At 43.3% G+C, this 6,976-nt stretch overlaps 1 long non-coding RNA gene across 1 annotated transcript in view; it reads right to left on the reverse strand.

Moving 5' to 3' along the window:
• Nucleotides 1-4,993: 4,993 nt before the first annotated feature.
• The window catches only part of LOC109956691 (uncharacterized), a 9,646-nt gene continuing 7,663 nt past the window's right edge, over nucleotides 4,994-6,976 (reverse strand). Inside the window, exon 3 of the long non-coding RNA XR_002274448.1 lies at nucleotides 4,994-5,216. This is a non-coding gene — a long non-coding RNA (uncharacterized LOC109956691). The remainder of the gene's footprint in view (nucleotides 5,217-6,976) is intronic.

Raw genomic sequence — 6,976 nt, forward strand, 5'->3', positions numbered from 1 at the left:
CAATTCCCAGTGAGTGTGTGAGGTGGCATAACAGAAGGCCCAGATTGAACTGCTAAAATGACTTTTAGACACATATATTAAAAAAGGTTTTATCTAAAACATCCAGTTATATACACTTGATACATAACACACACTATTCTTTAGATATCCTCTCAAGCAGTGTTTGGAGCTTTAAAATGTTTCAAATATGCCACCTTAGTGTGAGAGGTTACGCTTTATTCCTATGTCCAGGGGTTAGCATATGGTGGCCTTCAAACAACCCAAAGCAGACAACGGGACAGCCTTGGGCCAGAAACCGGCCCTCCTGTGAGCTTTTCTCACTTTTTCTAAACTAGTCTATTTATTTTTCTTTAAGTCATATTTAATTGTAAGTTTTTATTCCATGTAAAGCATTTTGTAAGCCCAGTTTTAAAAAGGTGCTGTGTAAATAAAGTTTATCATTATTTTAATGCATTGATGTGCATCATTCTAACTGGATTCACACTCGTTTTGCCAGAGGAAATTCCCAGAACAAGAGAATTTGTTCTAAGAACAAGTGGAATTATTCAAAAAGACTGAAGAACAGAAACAAGGTGACACTGGATGAATCATGTCTGTGTGTTTGGAGCCCAAGGCAACAGCAACAAAGACAAACAACATGTGTGAATGTGATCCAGGAAGCTCGACAGCCTCTGTTACTTTTGTCAAACACAAAAACACAGGAAAAACTCAACAAGGTTAATTGCAGTAATGTGTGTTACTAATTAGCTGCCGTGCGATTCCCCTGCTGCTTTGATGCAGTGGTGAACAAAAAGCGGTCTCAGGCTGAGAAGCCTCGAGGTCGACTCCGATCAGCTGATACCAGGCGACAGCACTGTGTCCTTTGTTCATATCTCACATGCAGATCACAGAGTCCCCGCCCAGCTCGGTTTATCACTTTCACACAGTTGCATCATGAGTTGTGCTGAAGCAAAGCCCGCTCCACTTTCTTATTTATTGTCCTCAGATGTAAATATTGTGTGGAGACAGCTTCATGTTGCAAAACTGATCTTAACATCAACACAACACAACACAACTATTACACAGCAAACAATAAATCTTAGTTTATCTTTTTGTTTCTTACACTGGTAAAATCTACATTTAAACAAGTGGCTTCATCTTCAAGGTTCACTCAGGGCTCCTCAAGGTCACATGCAACATGTGTTCAGCTCTACAGAACATACGGCTCATTACAGGGAGGAGCCAATGAGCACACCTCCAACATATCCAAAGATGGTTCCTGAATATTCTTCTGTCATTGGGATTTATTGTATTTTTCCAGGTAAAATTCAGTAGCTACTTATTGGTTTGCAGGATGATGCTTGAGCTGGCTTTCCAACGGCCTTTTGTAGCGAGAGTCATGCATAAGATCTCCACTAAAGAGTGAGGATCTAGCAGAGTGTAAACAAAGCAGAGACCCCCTGTGGAGATCTCACGTGTGCAAAGTTGAGTCTTGCTTTAGATGCTGGCTTGGGTTGTTTGGAGCTTTTGGGGCAACATTTTTAAGAAGTACACAGATCTGGTGGTTTTTAATGAAGAAACATGTCACCCAGTGCAGCGGTGGGTTTTCCTGATGTGATGGGCATCATTTGTGAACAACAGTGGAGGACTGTGGCTCAGATGAATAAGCTGATCCAGGTTGGAGACTGACAGACATGAACTGTGAGTAGAGGCAGGTCACTGTTGGTTTAGTCTCTGTGTGGGGAGTGCTGGACATACCATTAATATAAAAAATGACCAGCCTTATCCTTTAAGCAGGTGGTATCTACATGCTTGTCCTCTCTTCACTTTAAACACATTTAGAAGCTGTTGCATCAGACTCTGTTTATGAAAAGAAAAACTGGACAACAAGGAGAAAGCTTTAAACAATAAAAGTGAAATTCATGCACTAAAGCGGTGACACCAGCTTCCACTGCTGCCAGGAAAATGAATGTTAATCCAGACAAAACATAAACACACCATAGTACTTAAAACATGATTAGAGGGCCACCTGCACATAAAGACTGAAACCACAGTGAAGAGTCAGAGTAAATATGGTTATACTGCTGCAAATAATATTTTATATCTGAGTTCTGCAAAAGGGAGAAAGAGGATTTATGAAGCATAAAGTGGCTCTAAAGGAGGAGCTGAAGTGCTGATGGCAGATTATTGATCTGCTTCCTCTCTGACGCTGCTGCTGGGACATGATGGGACCGAGCACACAGCAGGGTTGCCAGACCCAGCTCTCAAACTGTCCATCCAGCGCAAAAGCTGTTGAAATCCTGCTTAAAGATGCTTAAATGGACTTGCTGGTTGGATCAGTCTTGTTTGCATACAAAGCTGTCTCAGCTACACGTCATGTCTTTGCTGCTAACAAGCTCCCCAGCACGAGCTCCCCTAAGGTGGGTGTTTTTGTAGACAGAGCTCAAACCTGGCAACCACACCAGGCTGTCAGAACTTGTGCTTTTGGATTGAGAACTGCAACTTTGGGTGCTGTCATACTCTGTTACCAACTGTCATGCCAAGTAAAGGAAACAGCAGCATTGTGGAAGACCCACCACCACACACGACAACAAGATGGCGCTACAGTAGCTCAAGGCCGTTTCATGAAAGTGGGAAATTTCAGACAATCATTTGTGTATTTTTCAGGAGCTCACCAGCTGATGATGATAGTCACTAAAACTATGATTTCCTCCCACTGGGAGAGAGAGGCCTTCAAAGTGAACCGGAACCATACAAACCAAATGGGATATAGTTGTTCCTCACTCAGTGACTAGAGTGCTGATGGCCAGATTACTGTTTTTATTTATTTGTAAAACACTCAGCATTGTTTATTATTGCTTGACTGAGGAGGTAAGAGTCAATTAGTTCACGTATGTGAAACAACAGCAGGACTAGAGCCTGAATGCTGCAGAACAACAAAGATTAAAGCTATACAGTAGAAACGCTGATAGGAGAAGAGTGTTGGTGAGTTTTATGGGAATGGATGAAACCAAAAGTACTGATGTTGTTGGGCTATAGTTTTTCATTCCATCATGGCAGTGGCACTTTTTTTCTGTGCTCATAAACTAATTGTTTTTTGAATAAGTTAAAATCTTGAAGGCTACAGGCCTTCATAGCAACTGCAGAAATAATGATGAAAATAGAAGCAGCTGTGTGTCTCCCCTCCTTTGGTACATGACAGAAGTGACATAAGAAGGTAAATGGATACTTGACTTGAGTCTAACTGTATTTTAAGAGGAGCGCGCTCCGGTGCAGCCGCTCCACCCACTATATGGCTCCACCTGTGTTTGAACTCCAGAGGCAACTGCTTCTAAATCCGTCTCTACTTCGACACTTAGGTTTCTACACGTGTTCAGTAAACATTGTAATCTCCGTCTGTCTGTCTGTGGCTGAACAGTGATAGATGATCTGGAGGCAGACCGTGTCTCACTGCGGTTCTGCTGCCGCTCTTGTTATTTCTGGGTTTGCTCCAGCGGCTCATTGGCTTTCCCCTTGCCCCCCTGTGGGATCACTAACCTGATGTGGTCAGGCTAAGCAAAGCTGCTCGGCGCCCTGAATATATTGCTAAAACAGTGCGGCCTGCATGGAAATGCTGTGGTTTAGCATACAGGCCTGCAGTGATAGGATCAAACACAGCCAATGCTGGGATGGATGTACCACTTCAGGGTGCTGCAGCTTATCACACACCCCTTATCTGTGGTTCATTTTACCTGCAGATTGACATGAGCAGCGACATCAGATCCTATCAGAGACAGACATACGTTTAGTGCACAGGAATCACGGATCAGTTCCCATAATCCTTTGATTCTTGTCAAAGGTCAGATGTGAACAGGAAGGAGAGATTAGCACTCAAACCTCCTGCTTGTGTCTCAGAGTGAAACAACAACAAGACTGAAGCTTGTGCTGTGTTTTCCAGACAAGCAGCTGCACCATTCACCGTCCCGTGTTTTGTGCAGGTTGCAGTGGGTAAACTAAAGGCTGCATAACCGCTGCCCTACCAACCTTATCACAGGCCCATAAGACAACCAGACTCCTAACTCAAACACCATCTATATGGTTTTTATTATGGACCAACATCTGGAAAGCTGCTGTTCTACACTGTTAGGACTTGTAGTAAAGGAATTGTCAGTTGTCTTGAGTTCATGTTTTGTTTTTAGAAATGAACAGCATGTCTCCATCAGCTGACCTTGGCTGATCCTTCATCAGTTTTAGCCTCAATTCCTACTTCATCTTTAAACCTTTATTCATTTGCACCGTCTTTACTGGCCCAGTGTTTCTCCCTCTCTTCTGTCTCCTCCTCTCTTCCTTCACTTTCTGAAATATAAAATGCTTCCATTTTTCAAAGTCAAGGTTTCAAGCTGTGGAGTTACTTTCTGGCGACCTTAAACTATAAAGCAGCAATGAAGCTGATAAAGTGAATGGTTAAAGCAGTGTTATGTAAAATATCTCCAGACTCCGTTTAAAGCACTTTGTGCTCTTTCATGTGACAGATGACTAGTTTATATTAAGATCACATTGTCTTTCTGCTGAACTGAGTCAGTGTTTACAGTCTTAGCTTTAGTGTGAACACTGTGCTTATTTAAGTGTTGTGTAGTAAGTGGGTGACACATTAGCTGAGTTTTCATTCAGAGCTTCTGATTTTGTACAAAATGAATATTATAAAAGATGATACCACTGTATGAGGCTACTGTTGAGCTTTGTGACTATCATTCTTCACCTGCAGAAACAGTACTATTTAATGGAGGCAATCTAAACACAAAGGTCCCCATAGCATTATAGCCTTCAACCATATGTTACAGGTCTTCATTTAGTGAACAGAGCTGGCTCCGGCACTTGGATGGAGCCCCTGAACCAGAGCCTCTGTATGAAGCATGTGTCTAACACTTTTGTAGAAAATCATCCTAATAAACAAAAACAAGTCAAAGAACCAAAAAATAAACCACAAAGGCAAAGCCACTAACAAGAAGCAAAATAATAAGTACAAGTGCTGGAACTGGGGACTAAACCTTTACACTGGTCTCCAGTTACTGTGCTGCTTGTTGTATCTGTAATATTTTCCTCCACCAGGCAGATGCAGCATCTCTTTGCCAAGCAGCAGCTGTGGATGAGTTGAGGTGCATCACGACGGACCGAGAGGTGCTAAATGAAGGCAGGGGGGTGGTGATGGAAGAGCAAAGTGCAGCTGAGGTGCCGGCAGACAGAGCGGTGATCGCTGGCTGAGAAACCAGGGAGAAAGAAAAGAAACACACTTACAGTCCCAGCTAGCAGAAATCCATCTGACATTATCAAGGCAATGAAAATGTCACCCTGAGAGCTTGATGAGTGGGTGGATAACAGGAGGACACACTGCTGATACATCTGACTCCAGCCCTCAGACTTTACTTAGGCAGAAGTGCCTCTACAGGCGCCGCAGATGATTACACAGCTCTGTCACCTTTGTTAACCTCCGTTTCTAATTTCCCCCTTAAATTAACCTGTGAAATACTCTTTAATGTCAAACCAGTTGGTAGCACTTTCTGCTAGGGTACTCTATAAATAATCTATCACCAGTACTTAAAGGGCCTAATAATGGTTAATAATGCTCTGTAGATCTGTGACAAGGCAAACTGGTTGGACTGTTTGACCACCGGCCTGCACTGAAATATATGCATCGACATTAACCAGCAGACTGTAGAGCAGGGTCACCAGTCAGCGAGGGCCGATAACTGGTGCTGTGGACATGCAGCCCCACATGTGCTCACTTCTTTTACAGTAGTGTTAAAGGTTGACCCGCCCAAACAGTTTCCTTATATTCAAGTCAGACTGTCCCACGTCAGCACACAGCATGAAGACCACTGCATGGTGAAACGGGCAGACCGGAAAATTTGGCAGTGCACAATGGAGGTGTTAAAATGAGATTCATTATGTAATTAGTTTATCTAAACTTAAAGCCACAGTATGTGACTTTCTTCAAATATCGTTGTTGTAGAAACCTGCTCCCAAATGTGTCCTAATGTGGCAAGGTGCTGTTGAAGCCTCCAGTGACTCAGACTCACTGCACAGCACTGGCAGCACTGCAGAGATATCAGCTTCTAAAGGTTTTGACTGGGACCTACCTCTGACCAGTCAGAGATTTTCCACCTATTTCTGCTCGAGTCAGTTTTGTAGCTTTAATTTTAGTACAAAGTAATAAATTAACTAGCTGAGATGTTCTACTGTGAACAGACACGTTGAGGATTAGCACAGCTCATCTTGTTCTCTTCACCGCGAGTCGGTGCGCAGAATAAAAAGTGAGACTCGTCCCCCTCAGGCTTCATGATTGACGTACTGAGAACTGTATTCTCCTGATGTCAGGGTGCATGTTGTGCTCGATTGATTAACACATGTATGAAACATTAATGATGCACCCTGGCAGCTGCACGTTCAGCCGGTCGATACAGGGTGCCGGTCATAAAACAAACATGACACACTCCTGCAGGTGAAGTAGTCTCTATGCGCTTTTGGCCCATCTCAAATGCCACAGCAGAAACTGTGATTGTGTGGCTCCAGCAGGAACAGGCAGAGAGGGAAGTTACGCCTCAGGCAACACCATGTTCAACGACGAGGAGATGAAGGAGCTGCAGCTGAGAGAGTTTGGAGCATTCCTTTGGAACAGCAATGCAAAAAAAAAAAACTGCAGCACAGGTGGAGAAAGACTGAAGTCATTCTGAGTCAAAGCAGCAATAGAATCATGGAGAAACAGTTACTTTCATCTCCAAAACAATTAAATTAAATGATCATATGGGAAAAAAATTTTTTTTTTAAGCCTAGAAACTGTGAAGCTCATCCTGATGGTGGTGCTGAAGAAAAAAACTGAGGGGCTCATCAGGACAAGGAGAAGCTGAATGGCTTCTATTCTACTGCTGAATCCGGACGAATGTGGCTGGGCCTGCAGCACATCACAGACTACAGGACCACCACCAGCATCATCAGCTACACAGACCGCCTGTCGGATGAC

This window comes from Monopterus albus, unplaced genomic scaffold (assembly GCF_001952655.1).
Source record: "Monopterus albus unplaced genomic scaffold, M_albus_1.0 scaffold21.1, whole genome shotgun sequence".
NCBI lineage: Eukaryota > Metazoa > Chordata > Actinopteri > Synbranchiformes > Synbranchidae > Monopterus > Monopterus albus.